This window comes from Oncorhynchus mykiss, chromosome 19 (genome assembly GCF_013265735.2).
Source record: "Oncorhynchus mykiss isolate Arlee chromosome 19, USDA_OmykA_1.1, whole genome shotgun sequence".
NCBI classification, from domain to species: Eukaryota; Metazoa; Chordata; class Actinopteri; order Salmoniformes; family Salmonidae; genus Oncorhynchus; species Oncorhynchus mykiss.
The window spans coordinates 32,574,063-32,589,573 of record NC_048583.1 but is presented as its reverse complement, the minus strand read 5'-3'; positions in this window follow the sequence as shown (position 1 = coordinate 32,589,573).

Below are 15,511 nucleotides of genomic sequence, written 5' to 3'. Positions count from 1 at the left end.
ACAACAGTAAAAAAGACAGTGAAAAATAACAGTAGCGAGGCTATATACAGTAGCGAGGCTATAACAGTAGCGAGGCTATATACTGTCACCGGTTAGTCGGTCTGATTGAGGTAGTATGTACATGTAGATATGGTTAAAGTGACTATGCATATGATAAACAGAGAGTAGCAGTGACGTAAAAGAGGGGTTGGTGGGTGGTGGGACACCAGTGCAGACAGCCCGGTTAGCCAATGTTCGGGGGCACTGGTTGGTCGGGCTAATTGAGGTAGTATTCTACATGAATGTATAGTTAAAGTGACTACCACTGTTGTGTCGTCTGCAAACTTAATGATGGTGTTGGAGTTGTGCCTGGCCATGCAGTCGTGGGTGAACAGGGAGTACAGGTGGGGACTGAGCACGCACCCCTGAGGGGCTCCAGTGTTGAGGATCAGCCTGGTAGATGTGTTGCTACCTACCCTCACCACCTGGGGGCAGCCCATCAGGAAGTCCAAGATCCAGTTGCAGAGGGAGGTGTTTAGTCCCAAGATCCTTAGCTTAGTGATGAGCTTTGAGGGTACTATGGTGTTGAACGCTGAGCTGTAGTCAATGAATAGCATTCTCACGTAGGTCTTCCTTTTGTCCAGGTGGGAAAGGGCAGTGTGGGGTGCAACAGAGATTGCATCATCTGTGGATCTGTTTGAGCGGTATGCAAATTGGAGTGAGTCTAGAGTTTCTGTGATGATGGTGTTAATGTGAGCCATGACCAGCCTTTCAAAGCACTTCATGACTACGGACGTAAGTGCTACGGGTCTGTAGTCATTTAGGCAGGTTGCCTTCGTGTTCTTGGGCACAGGGACTATGGTGGCCTGCTTGAAACAGTGAAGACACATGTCAGTTGGCCAGCACATAACCGGAGAACACGTCCTGGTAATCCGTCTGGCCCCGCAGCCTTGGGAATATTGACCTCTTTAAATGGTCTTACTCACATCAGCTACGGAGAGCGTGATCACACAGTTTTGCTTGCCTCGAAGCGAGCATAGAAGTGATTTAGCTCGTCTGGTAGGCTCATGTCACTGGGAAGTTCGTGGCTGTGCTTCCCTTTGTAGTCTGTAATAGTTTGCAAGACCTGCCACATAAGACGAGCATCGGAGCCAGTGTAGTATGACTCAATCTTAGCTATGTATTGACGCTTTGCCTGTTTGATGGTTCGTCGGAGGGCATAGCAGGATTTCTTACAAGCTTCCGGTTTAGAGTCCCTTTAGCTCAGTGCGAATGTTGCCTGTAATCCATGGCTTCTGGTTGGGGTATGTACGTACAGTTACAGTGGGAATGGCGTCCTCAATGCACTTATTGATAAAGCCAGTGACTGATGTGGTGTACTCCTCAATGCCATCGGAAGAATCCCGGAACACGTTCCAGTCTGTGATAGCAAAACAGTCCTGTAGTTTAGCATCTGCTTCACCTGACCACTTTTTTATAGGCCGAGTCACTGGTGCTTCCTGCTTTCATTTTTACTTGTAAGCAGGAATCAGGAGGATAGAATTGTGGTCAGATTTACCAAATGGAGGGTGAGGGAGAGCTTCGTATGCGTCTCTGTTTGTGTGATTTAAGTTTCCCTGCATTAAAGTCTCCTGCCGCTAGGAGCGCCGCCTTTGGGTGAGTGGTTTCCTGTTTGCTTATTTCCTTATACAGCTGACTGAGTGCGGTCTTAGTGCCAGCATCTGTGGTGGTAAATAAATAGCCACGAAAAGTATAGCTGAAAACTCTAGGCAAATAGTGTGGTCTGAATACTCTACTACAGGCGAGCAAAATCTAGAGACTACCTTAGATTTCGTGTACCAACTGTTATTTACAAATATGCACCCCCTGCCGGTGCAGCGTATATCCCACTAGCTGAATATCCATGTCATCATTCATCCTCGATTCCGTGAAACATAAGATATTACCGTTTTTTGATGTCCCGTTTGTAGATCGTACCTCGTCCAATGATTGCACATTGGCGAGTAATATTGACGGTAACGGCAGCTTTCCCACTCGCCTTCTGTAAATCCTTACGAGGCACCCTGCTCTGTGTCCTCTTTATCTGCATCTCTTCCTCTTGCCAGTAATTGGGATGTTGAACTTGGAGAAGGAACAGTTTATTGCCCGTGTCACTTAACTTCCTGCCGAGCAATAAAGATGTAATGTTTAGAGAGAAGGAGGAGACCACCCAGATTTGGGTGTATATATATTACCACTGATGGAAATATGTTTTTGTCTCATGCAGCTGTATCGACCCAATGGGTGAAAACTTGGTTTGAGCTTTATTAAGCATCTGTGAGTTTAAATAGGTTCATTTAGAACCTAACACAGGTTATATAGGGAAAATGACTCATAATTCCCAAATAAGCTCTTTGTGTACTATTTGTTCAAAGTAAGTAAACGCCACAAAAACAATTGACGGACCAATCATCAGACAGACAGGTCGAGTGGCAAATGAGGGAGCCCTTCCCCAAATACTAAATAACCAGTTGCCTGCCCTCTGATCGTTATCACTGCTTTTCCTCAAAGACTTGATTTGTTTTCCTGTTTAACTCTTCACAGGTGTGCCATTAATCCTGCGCTCGGTGGCGTAACCTCAGTTCTCGTCTTTTGTATTGGATGACTTTACCGAAAGGAAAGTTTTCGCTTTGGGTAAGGATTTGCTTCACTGCTTGGAATATACAGCAGGTAGCCTAGTGGTTAGAGCATTAGACCAGTAACCGAAAGGTTGCTAGATCGAATCCCTGATTTGACAAGGTTCTGCCCTGAACAAGGCATTTAACCCACTGTTCCTAGGCTGTCATTGTAAAATAAGAATAAGACATGCCTAGTTAAATAAAACAAATCAACTGCTTTTCTTCCTTTGTTTCCTGTTGTAGCTAGCGTCACACGGCTAGCTGCGAAGACTTGGCTAACATGGCTAGATCGCTGCAAGACTAGCTATCCTACCGACTAGCTTTTCTACCAATTTGTAGAATTACTAGACCGACAGTCCTAGCACTGCTGCTTATCGGTTGAGAGACAGGCTTTTGTTCAATGCAAGACCAACATAGCGCTAGCTTACTTTGGCTAACGTTGTGCTAACTTTCCCATGTGGCAAACACTACGTTTGACATTATTATTTTTATTTTTTTTGTACTTTTACAGCTTTTTCTCCCCAATTGGTAGTTACAGTCTTGTCCATCCAGCTGCAACTCCCCTACAGACTCAGGAGAGGCGAAGGTCGAGAGTCATGCGTACTCCGAAACACGATCCTGCCAAGCCGCACTTCTCACTAAACCCGGAAGCAAGCCAACCCTATGTGTCGGAGGAAACACCGTCCAGCTGGCGACCGTGGTCAGCTTGCAGGCGCCTGGCCCGCCACAAGGAGTGGAAATCCCGGCCGGCCAAACCCTCCCATAACCCGGATGTCGCTGGGCCAATTGTGCGCCACCTCATGGTTCTCCCGGTCACAGCCAGCTGTGACAGCCTGGGATCGAACCCGGGTCTGCAGTGACGCCTCAAGCGCTACGATGCAGTGCCTTAGACTGCTGCGCCACTCAGGAGGACGTTGACATTGTTATAGGATTAGCTTCTCTGGCTTACACTGTACTAACTAGCTAGGCTACTAGACCCAGTGACGTACGCTGGTAACGTTGGTTTGTTCTTGGATTAGCTGTTTCTTGGAGCCATGAAACCTGCTAGCTCTGCCCAGGCAGTACCAAGCAGTGGATGTGAGCAGAGTGGATTTGAAAAATGCTGGAGCGTCTGCCTTCTCTCGCTCCAATTTCGCTCTGGTACTGCTCATCCAGGAGCTCTGGGGCATGCATTTTTAATTTCCTTCCTTGTTGTTCTTTTATCAGGCCTATTCTGTTGTATTTATTTAGCCTATTCCACCACTAATGTGCAGGGATGTTATGAGTCGACCATGAAATAGGTCACACAGCCTGTAACAGTGCTAAAGTTGTCCATCAACTGTCAAATGTGAGCGCAACAGATCCACAGGTGCAACTGAAGTAGATTAGAGAAAAAGACAGTTGTTTTTTCAACAGTAGCCGCATATCATCAGGTAGGTCCTTGTTTAATAGCCTACTGTTTAATAGCCTGCTTCATAGTCACAAAAGTCGGTGGGGTGTTTGCTTAAATTATATTTTTAAACAAAAAGGAATGGAGAACATTTGCAAGGCAGTTTCTGTTCCTGTAAGGGAAGAACTTTTTTATGTTTAAAAAAGAAGAGATGAGTGGAACATCCGACAGCAAGGCCCCGGCCCCAGCACACCGGTTACTATGCGGGACGACCATGTTGGGCAAGGACACACACTCCCTGTGTGTCATCTGCCTGGGTGTCAAGCACAGGGAAGCAGAGTTCAACGACCCCCGGTCATGCATCCATTGTGTTTTCTTTGTTGCTGCTAACACCCTCCACCAGAGAGTGCAGAGAGCAGCCCAACGCGGTTTGTCTCCCACTCTTAACTCGAGCAGGTAGGCTGCCTTGCACCCCCAGCCCTCATGGGCCGACGTCTTGGATGGCTACCCCTAGGACCTTCACCCACTTTTTCAGGGCTTGGCCCCAGAAGAGGGGGGAAAGGGACCTCGTCATCGACGATGGCGAGGGTATGACCAACATCCTTCAGGCAGCGGAGAAAGAAGAGGACGAGGAGATGCAAGCCGCTCGGCCCTCATCTGCCCTTTGTGGGGTACAACAGGAGAACTCCCCTCTCACAACGTCCCAGGCAAACAACTTCTCCAAACTTCCACGTGGTGGAAGCCAAACTCAATTGGGATAAACTAGCATGCTCCAAACCTGACTATCCGTAAACAAAAAAACTAAATAATTATGTCGCCTGGTTTGCTTAATATAAGGAATTTGAAATGATTAATACTTTTTCTTTTCATACTTAAGTATATTACAGAAATTACATTTACTTTTGATATTTAAGTATATTTAAAACCAAATACTTTTAGACTTTTACTCAATTCGTATTTTACTGGTGACTTTTACTTAAGTAATTTGCAATTAAGGTATCTTTACTTTTACTCAAGTATGACAATTGAGTACTTATTTCACCACTGGGGTAGGCCGAGTAGCCACGATTCCCGGGTCACACACACTTTTCAGATCCCCTAACAGGGGCCAGCAGTAGGGAAAAAGGTCCCGCTGATTTAATTTCCCTGTGGGTGCCCGACCTAGGGGTACGCCTCCTGCGGCAGAGAGGGGCAGGCAACAGTTCACTCCATGTTCTCTGGCCTGCCTCTTCTCAGGTGGAGCACAGACTCCCCCGATACTGGCGGCAGAGAGCCAGCTTGGGTTCTACTCCCAGTACTTCCTGTTTCCCAAAAAAGGGAGTGGGGGTTTGCCCCATTCTAGACCTACAGGTCCTCAACAGCTAACTGATGAAGTTCACATTCTGTATGCTTACATTCAACATGCTGTCTCGCTCTATTCATCAAGGTGACTGGTTCACCTCAGTCAACCTGCAGGATGCTTATTATCACATAAGCATCCTGCCAGCACACAGGACGTTTCTAAGGTTTGCTTTTCAAGGCACAGCCTACAAATATCTCACTGTCCCATTCAGGCAAGCACAATCTTCCCGAACGTTCAGCAAGTGTGTAGAGGCTAAGAAAGGTTAGGAATCCAGTGGCTGAGAGTATAGAACAGAATGTAATGCTGGATTCTCACACTTATCAGTCCCACCCTTTGCTGATGTAACAGCCTCCACTCTTCTGGTAAGGCTTTCCACTAGATGTTAAGATTTCCCTTCGCTGGAACTAAGGGGCCTAGCCCGAACTATGAAAAACAGTCCCCAGTCCATTATTCCTCTTCCAACAAACTTTACAGTTGACACGAAGCATTGAGGCAGGTAGACGTTCCCCTGGCATCCGCCAAATCCAGATTTGCCAGATGGTGAAGTGTGATTCGTTACTCCAGAGAACACGTTTCCACTTCTCCAGTGTCCAATGACGGCGAGCTTTACACCACTCCAGCCAATGCTTGGCATTGCGCATGGTGATCTTAGGGTTGTGTGCAGCTGCTCGGCCATGGAAACCCATTTCATGAAGCTCCCGACAAACAGTTCTTGTGCTGACGTTGCTTCCAGAGGCAGTTTGGAACTCGGTAGTGAGTGTAGCAACCGAGGACAGACGATTTATACGCGCTACACGCTTAAGCACTCGGCAGTCCCGTTCTGTGGCCTACCACTTTGCGGCTAAGCTGTTGTTGCTCCTAGATGTTTCCACGTCACAATAACAGCACATACAGTTGACCAGGGCAGCTCAAGGAGGGCAGAAATGTAATAAACTGACTTGTTGGAAAGGTGGCATCCTATGACGGTGCCACGTTGAAATTCACTGAGCTCTTCAGTAAGGCCCTTCTACTGTCAATGTTTGTCTATGGAGATTGCATGGCCGTATGCTCAATTTTATACACCTGTCAGCAACGGAAATAGCCAAATCCACTAATTTGAAGGGTTGTCCACAAACATTTGTGTATATATAGTGTATATAAAGTCATTGAACGCTGGTCATACTGTTGTTTAGTCACTGTGAGTATAGATACAGTGCATTCAGAAAGTATTCAGACCTTTTTCCACATTTTGTTATGTTACAGCCTTATTCTAAAATTGTTTAAATGGTTATTTTCCTCATCAATCTACACACAATACCCCATAATGACAAAGCAAAAACAGGTTTTTAGAAATTTTAGAAATGTATAAATACAAAACTTAAATCACATTTACCTAAGTATTCCAACCCTTTACTCAGTACTTTGTTGAAGCACCTTAGGCAGCAATTACAGCCTTGATTCTTCTTGGGTATGATGCTAGAAGTTTGGCACACATGTATCTTGGGAGTTTCTCCCATTCTTCTCTGCAGATCCTCTCAAGCTCTATCAGGTTGGATGGGGAGCATTGCTTCACAGCTATTTTCAGATCCGGGCTCTGGCTGGGCCACTCAGAGACATGTCCCAAAACCACTTCTGCGTTATCTTGGTTGTGGGCTTAGGGTTGTTGTCCTGTTGGAAGGTTAACCTTCGCCCCAGTAAGATGTCCTGAGCAGATTTTCATCAAGGATCTCTCTGTACTTTGCTCTGTTCATCTTTCCCTCGATCCTGACTAGTCTCTTAGTCCCTGCCCCTGAAAAACATCCCCACAGCATGATTCTGCCACTACCATGCTTCACTGTAAGGATGGTATTGTCTAAGTGATGAGTGGTGCCTGGTTTCCTCCTGTTTCATCTGTTTTTTCATGGTCTTAGAGTCTTTAGGTGCCTTTCGGCAAACTCCAAGCAGACTGTCATGTGCCTTTTACTGAGTAGTGGCTTCTGGAATGTTCTCCCATCTCCACAGAGGAACTCTGGAGCTCTGTCAGAGTGACCATCGGGTTCTTGGTAACTTCCCTGACCAAGGCCCTTCTCCCCCGATTGCTCAGTTTGGCTGTGGGGCCAGCTCTAGGAAGAGTCTTGGTGGTTCCTAACTTTTCCCATTAAGAATGATGGAGGCCACTGTGTTCTTGGGGACCATCAATGCTGCAGAAATGTTTTGGTACCCTTGCCCACATCTGTGCCTCGACACAATCCTGTCTCGGAGGTCTACGGGCAATTCCTTTGACATCATGGCTTGGTTTTTGCTCTGACATGCACTGTCAACTGTGGGACCTTATATAGACAGGTGTGTGCCTTTCCAAATCATGTCCAATCAATTGAATTTACCACAGGTGGACTCAAATCAAGTTGTTGGAACATCTCAAGGATGATCAATGGAAACAGGATGCACTTGAGCTCAATTTCAAGTCTCATAGCAAAGGGTCTGAATACTTATGTAAATGTGGTATTTCTGTTTTTTACATTTTTCTAAAAACCTGTTTTCGCTTTGCTATTATGGGATATTCTGTGTAGATTGCTGATGATTTTTTTTGTATTTAATCAACTTTAGAATAAGGCTATAACGTAACAAAATGTGGAAAAAATCAAGGGTACTGAATGCTTTCCGAAGGCACTGTACATGATTGACATCAGGAAAAGAGGGTGGGCACTGATCCTTGATATTTGATGTAAACCTGCTAGCTCAATTTCTTTTTGTGATTTCATTCGATTTCTCATTGTGATTTTGGTCTTTCTGACTGACTCTGCTATGAGTGTCAGCCAACCAGACTGAATGTTGATGATGTAGGCTAAATCAAGTGTTACTCAGATATTATGCCTCTGTTAATATTTAAACAAGGAAGCTATATAGCTACACACACTCGACCGGTGCCTGCATCTCTCAAGTCATGTATGTTTTTGGATACCGGCTGCGACTAAGGAAAAAGGTGTAACCGGGCGCACACTAGCCGACTGCAATTAGCTGCGTTTTCAGGTTTTGGCGGTTCTTGATGTCAAGATACACCCATTGATGCACGTCATTGGTCCGTGTCGTTTCTTTTGAGTCAGGGACAACAGTTGTTGACAACTGTAGCATTTTAGTTAAGCCTAACCCTAACACTTTTCCTAACCTTAACCTGCCACGCCAATTCACCTAACTTGCCACGTTAATTATCCTAACCTGCAATGTTAGTTATCCTAACCTGCTAAACAAATCATTTGTGTTGAGAAACCATCAGTCTCATAACACCGGAACTGATCAGTGGCAGGTATCAATGTTCGTTTCCTGATATCAGGGAACACCTACATCAAGAAATGCCTATTCCGCGAGCTTTGCGAGCTCCTTACAGGGCAGATCAACAGGGGCAACCAACCACATGATTACTCAGGAGCACTGGGTTCCGAACAACAATGACAAAAAAAAAATTATAACAAAAAAAAGAAAATTGGGGAATGATACCAACCAGACAAAATGGTACTTTGGAGATTGGAAGGGCAAAGGGACATGTGCTCTGCCCTATCTGTGCACATGCCTGCCTACCAATCCTCTGTATCTGAGTTTTTATGCTTCTTGCTGAAGGAAGGCGTTCTCCACTGTTAAGGTCTATCTAGTTGCTATCTCGGTCTGTCATATTTGAAAAGTGGCACTTCGCTTACATCCAGTTCCCAAGCCTTGGGATTTATCTATTGTGCTTGAGGCTATTTCACAGCAGCCTTTTGAGCCGGAGATGAAATATCTCTCCTTTCAGATACACTTTAGATACAAAAGTATGTGGACACCCCTTCAAATTAGTGAATTTGGCTATTTCAGCCACATTCGTTGCTGACAGGTGTAGAAAATCGAGCACAGAGCCATGAAATCTCCATAGACAAACATTGGCAGTAGAATGGCCTTAATGCCACCTTTCTAGCAAGTCAGTTCATCAAACTTCTGCCTTACTGGAGCTGCCCCGGTCAACTGTATGTGCTGTGAAGCAAAACGTCCAGGAACAACAACGGCTCAGCCGCGAAGTGGTTGGCCACACAAGCTCACAGAAAGGGACCACTGAAGCACGTAGCGCATATAAATTGTCTGTCCTCAGTTGCAACACTCAATACCAAGTTCCAAACTGCTTCTGGAAGCAACTTTTGCGCAATAACTGTTCATTGGGAGCTTCATGAAATGGATTTCCATTGCCGAGCAGCCGCACCCAAGCCTAAGGTCAGCTTATGCAATGCCATGCTTCGGCTAGAGTGGTGTAAAGCCCGCCGCCATTGAACTCTGGAGCGTTGAAATGCATTCTCTGGAGTGATGAATGAAGCTTAACCATCTGGCAGTCCGATGGACGAATTTGGGTTTGGCAGATGCCAGGAGAACATCTACCTGCCCAAATGCATAGTGCCAACTGTAAAGTTTGGTGGATGAGGAATAATGGTCTGGGGCTGTTTTTCATGGTTCGGGCTAGGCCCATTAGTTCCACCGAAGGGAAATCTTAACTCTAATACATACAATGACATTCTAGATGATTCTGTGCTTTCAGTTTTGTGGCAACAGTTTGGGGAAGGCCCTTTCCTGTTTCAGCATGACAATGCCCCTGTGCACAAAGTGAGGTACATACAGAAATGGTTTGTTGAGACTGTTGTGGAAGAACTTGACTGTTCTGCACAGAGCCCTGACCTCAACTCTATCGAACACCTTTGGGATGAACGCTAACTGCAAGTGAGGCCTAATCGGCCAACGTCAGTGCCCATCCTCAATAATGCTCGTGGCTGAATGGAAGCAAGTCCCCGCAGCAATGTTCCAACATCGAGTGGAAAGCCTTACCAGAAGAGAGGAGGCTGTTATAGCTGCAACTTTATGTTTTTAGCAGCAAAATGGGGGCTAACTCCCTTTTAATAGCCATGATTTTGGAATGAGATGTTCGATGAGCAGGTGTCCACATACTTTTGATTAGAGGTCGACCGATTATGATTTAACGCCAATACCGATTATCGGAGGACCAAAAAAATCCGATACCAATTAATCGGCCGATTTAAAAACATTTTTGAAACATTGATATTTATTTATTTGTAATAATGACAATTACAACAATACTGAATGAACACTTTTATTTGAACTTAATATAATACATCAATAAAATCAATTTAGCCTCAAATAAATAATGAAACATGTTCAATTTGGTTTAAATAATGCAAAAACAAAGTGTTGAAGAAAGTAAAAGTGCAATATGTGTCATGTAAAAAAGCTAACGTTTAAGTTCCTTGCTCAGAACATGAGAACATATGAAAGCTGGTGTTTCCTTTTAACATGAGTCTTCAATAATCCCAAGTAAGAAGTTTTAGGTTGTAGTTATTATAGGAATTAAAGGACTATTTCTCTCTATACCATTTGTATTTCATATACCTTTGACTATTGGATGTTCTTATAGGCACTTTAGTATTGCCAGTGGAACAGTATAGCTTCCGTCCCTCTCCTCGCCTCCTACCTGGGCTCGAACCAGGAACACATCGACAACAGCCACCCTCGATCATCGTTACCCATCGCTCCACAAAAACCACGGCCCTTGCAGGGCAAGGGGAACAACTACTCCAAGTCTCAGAGCGAGTGACGTTTGAAACGCTATTAGCGTGTACCCCGCTAACTAGCTAGCCATTTCACATCGGTTACACAAGCCTAATCTCGGGAGTTGATAGGCTTGAAGTCATAAACAGCTCAATGCTTGAAGCACAGAGAAGAGCTGCTGGCAAACGCACAAAGTGCTGTTTGAATGAATGCTTACGAGCCTGCTGCTGCCTACGACCGCTCAGTCAGACTGCTCTATCAAATCATAGACTTAATTATAACATAACACACAGAAATACGAGCCTTAGGTCATTAATATGGTCAAATCCGGAAACTATCATTTCGAAAACAAAAGTTTATTCTTTGTGAAATACGGAACCGTTCCGTATTTTATCTAACGGGTGGCATCCATAAGTCTAAATATTCCTGTTACATTGCACAACCTTCAATTTTATGCAACATTATTGCAAGAGAAGTGACACAATTTCCCTAGTTCAATATCGCCTGGTAACCTGGATTTCTTTTAACTAAATATGCAGGTTTAAAAAATGTACTTCTTTGTATTGATTTTAAGAAAGGGATTGATGTTTATGGTTAGGTACATTCGTGCAATGATTGAGCTTTTTTCGCAAATACGCTTTTGTTAAATCCTCCCCCGTTTGGCGAAGTTACATGTCTTTGTTAGGAAGAAATAGTCTTCATACAGTTGGCAACGAGCCAGGCGGCCCAAACTGCTGCATATACCCTGACTCTGTTGCACAGAACACAAGAGAAGTGACACAATTTCCCTAGTTAAAATAAATTCATGTTAGCAGGCAATATTAACTAAATATGTAGGCTTAAAAATATATACTTGTGTATTTTAAGAAAGGCGTTGATGTTTATGGTTAGGTACACATTGGTGCAACGACAATGCTTTTTTCGCGAATGCGCGTGTTAAATCACCCATTTGGCGAGGTAGGCTCTGATTCAATGATAAATTAACAGGCACTGCATCAATTATATGCAACGGCAGGATAAGCTAGATTGTCAGAGTCATGTGTATAGGTGGCAGGGAAGTCAGGTGCAGGAGAGTCAAACGGAGTGTGAAATGGAGTCTTTAATGAATGTCCACGTAACATGCTCCATAACACTAATAAGAACAGAATATAAACAAACATGGGTACGAGGAACCGTCGCGCATCCATAAAACAAACGCAACACTGACAATGAACAATCTCTGACAAAGACATGAGGGGAAACAGAGGGTTAAATACACAACAGGTAATGAATGGAATTGAAAACAGGTGTGTGGGAAGACAAGACAAAACCAATGGAAAATGAAAAATGGATTAATGATGACTAGAAGAGGCAACAAGGAGAGCACAAGGAGAGGCAACAACTTCGGCAGAAGTCGTGACATAGATAAACTGGTAATATCATCAACCATGTGTTGTTAACTAGTGATTATGTTAAGATTGATTGTTTTTTATAAGATACGTTTAATGCTAGCTAGCACCTTACCTTGGCTCCTTGCTGCACTCTCATAACAGGTAGTCAGCCTGCCACGCAGTCTCCTCGTGGAGTGCAATGTAATCGGTGTCCAAAAATGGCGATTACCAATTGTTATGAAAACTTCAAATCGGCCCTAATTAATCGGCCATTCCGATTAATCGGTCGACATCTACTTTTGATCATGTAGTGTATCTCTCCTTTAAGACTGCTTTACTAGTCGCCCTTATGTCCGCAAAGTGAGTGAGTGAGCTACAGTACATTCACAGTTTGCCCGGGGCTTTTCCAAGGTCACCTTCTTGCCCAACCCACCTTTATACCCAAGGTTAGCAGCAATTACAATTGTCTCGCCATGGAGCTTGTGGCTTTCCACCTGCCCATCTTTCCCTTCTATGGAAGATGAGCAGTTACATAATTTGTGTCCAGTACACACATTGCTTGTATACTTGGATAGGACGAAAGCTTTTCCCAAGCGCAACCAACCTTTTAGGTCCTTGGCACCTCCCTGTAAGGGGAGGCCCCTCTCTCGTCAATGATTGTCTTATATTGGATTGTGGAAACTATTATATTTGCAATACAGCTTGTTGGGCATCCCCTCATACTTTTAAAGTTCTACCGACGAGACGTCACTGAGCCTTCATTGGTGCATACTGTCTTCAGTGTCGGAGCCTCTGAGGGTTGATATTGAGAGTGCCTGGCTTCAGAAAGCATGTGTGATACTGGAGATGGTCATATCCCACAGTGAGACGTCCAATCAAATAATTGAAAGAGAACTTAAGGTTACTTGCGTAACCCCGGTTCTCTGATATTATGAGTGAGACATCTCACCACATTCCCCTACTCGCCAAAGCGTGAGGAAGTTCGGATCGCGAATGATCAGAGGGCAGGTGAGTGGCTCTTTAGTATGAGGGGAGGGGCTCTCTCATTCGCCACTCAGCCTGTTTGTCTCCCGACAGAAGTGTATGATTGGTCCTTCGAATCCCAACAGTGAGATGTCTCACTCATAATATCAGAGAACCAGGGTTAAGCAAGTAATCTTAAGTTGACAAGAGCATGCAAGAAAAGATTCTAACAACAGAATAGACTAACAGCAGCAGATAGAATGGGTCGTCTGTAGATGAAAAAGGCACTGAAGTAGATAAACCTTTCCTGTGTATTGTGTATGTATGCTGGCCATGGAGACAACACGTGAGCAGACATCCTAAGTAAGGATGGTCAAATGTAGTGCACTATAATGGAAATAGGGTGCCATTTAGGACGCTACCAAGTACATTAATCATGCATAATTCCATTACATGCCATTCATCTAAGAAGTACGTGTAGGTAGGTGCTCAATACTTTCTAATGGTGATCTGATTTAACATGTATTTGAAGACATTGGTAATGTTGGAGAGGAACGTGGAGTAAACTGGACAGTTTGAACATGCCCGGCTGCAGTACAGTAAAGACTCAGAAGATAATACCGCTATTCAGGTATGGTTGAATGATGTCTTGTCTAGACCCGTAGGTTACAACTACAGTGTTTAAATAATAAGGCTTTCATAAAGTATGCTCTCAATTGAAATGACAAGCAAACTTGCAATACAAAACATTATGTCAATGAATGATTCCACACACAACCTGTTTTGATCTATATTTCATGTAGTCATATTATTGATAAGATTTGAATCATTGCAGTTAAATCCTAGAAATATATTGATCAAATGAGACAGACTCTGGCATAGCAGGGGATATATAAAAGTCCCAGATAAAATGCTCCCGTTGGATCAATTCTGTGAATCCAATGGGATAGGTGAGTAATAATAAATGCATGACCGTGCAGGTGTTTGTACACATGCATATACACACACTCTCATTCAAATAAACACATACAAGAACACACACATACATGTAATAGTGACAGACATGCACACAAACATATAAAGTAGTTATTGCTGTTACGATTTCAGTTGTCCTTGATGTTCTTTGTTTTAAATGTATTATTTTGTTAGATTTTCTTTGCATTGTTGTTTGCTGTTTTCGTCTGTCTTTTCCTTTTCTCTCTTTAGTTCATTCTCTTGGTTGTTGGTGCATTGGGGTGTTCTTGGGGGTGGGGAATGGAATCGATTGTATTTTTATTTATTTATCTTCTGGGGGGGGGGGGGACTGTGGGAGGGGTCTCGAATGGTTGAGGGAAAGCTATTGGGGAACTGTGGTAGGATCTTGGAGGGTTCGGGTTTCACAAGATTGTGGTCATGAAGAAGGAAACTATGACATATGTTTTATATCACTATCATGCACACGCACCCTCACAATTAAGAATGGCTCTGTTGCGGAAAGACTGATACATGTTTGATAGTGTCTTGTTGCTGTATTGTTTGTCCTTCATGTTCTAATAGTTTAATGTTACCCCGTTTTTTGTAATAAATAATTATTGAAAAAATAACAATAAAGAAATGCATGACTGCTCTGATGAAGATGTCTGAGTGAGATGCTCACATGCAGACTTCCTCATACAACCACATGTACAGTTTCTTTTATTTGACCTTTATTTAATCAGGAAATACCCTTGAGGTTAGAACCCTCTTTTGCGAGGGGGACCTGGCAGCCCTCACATATATACTGAACAAAAATATAAACGCAACATGCAACATCTTCAACAATTTGACTGAGTTATAGTTCATAGGAAATTGGTCAATTGAAAAAATTCATTAGGCCCTAATCTATGCTATTCACATGACTGGGAATACAGATATGCATCTGTTGGTCACAGATACCTTAAAAAAAGCTATGTTTGTCTTTCAGAAAACCAGTCCGTATCTAGTGTGACCAACATTTGCCTCATGCAGCGGGACACATCTCCTGATCAGGCTGTTGATTGTGGCCTGTGGAATGTTGTCCCACTCCTCTTCAATGGCTGTGCAAAGTTGCTGGATATTGGCGGGAACTGGAACACGCTGTCAATCCAGAGCATCCCAAACATGTTCAATGGGTGACATGTCTGGTGAGTATGCAGGCCATGGAGGAACTGGAACATTTTCAGCTTCCAGGAATTGTGTACAGAACCTTGCGACATGGGGCAGTGCCTTATCATGCTGAAACATGAGGTGATAGAGGCGGATGAATGGCAAGACAATGGGCCTCGGGATCTCCTCACGG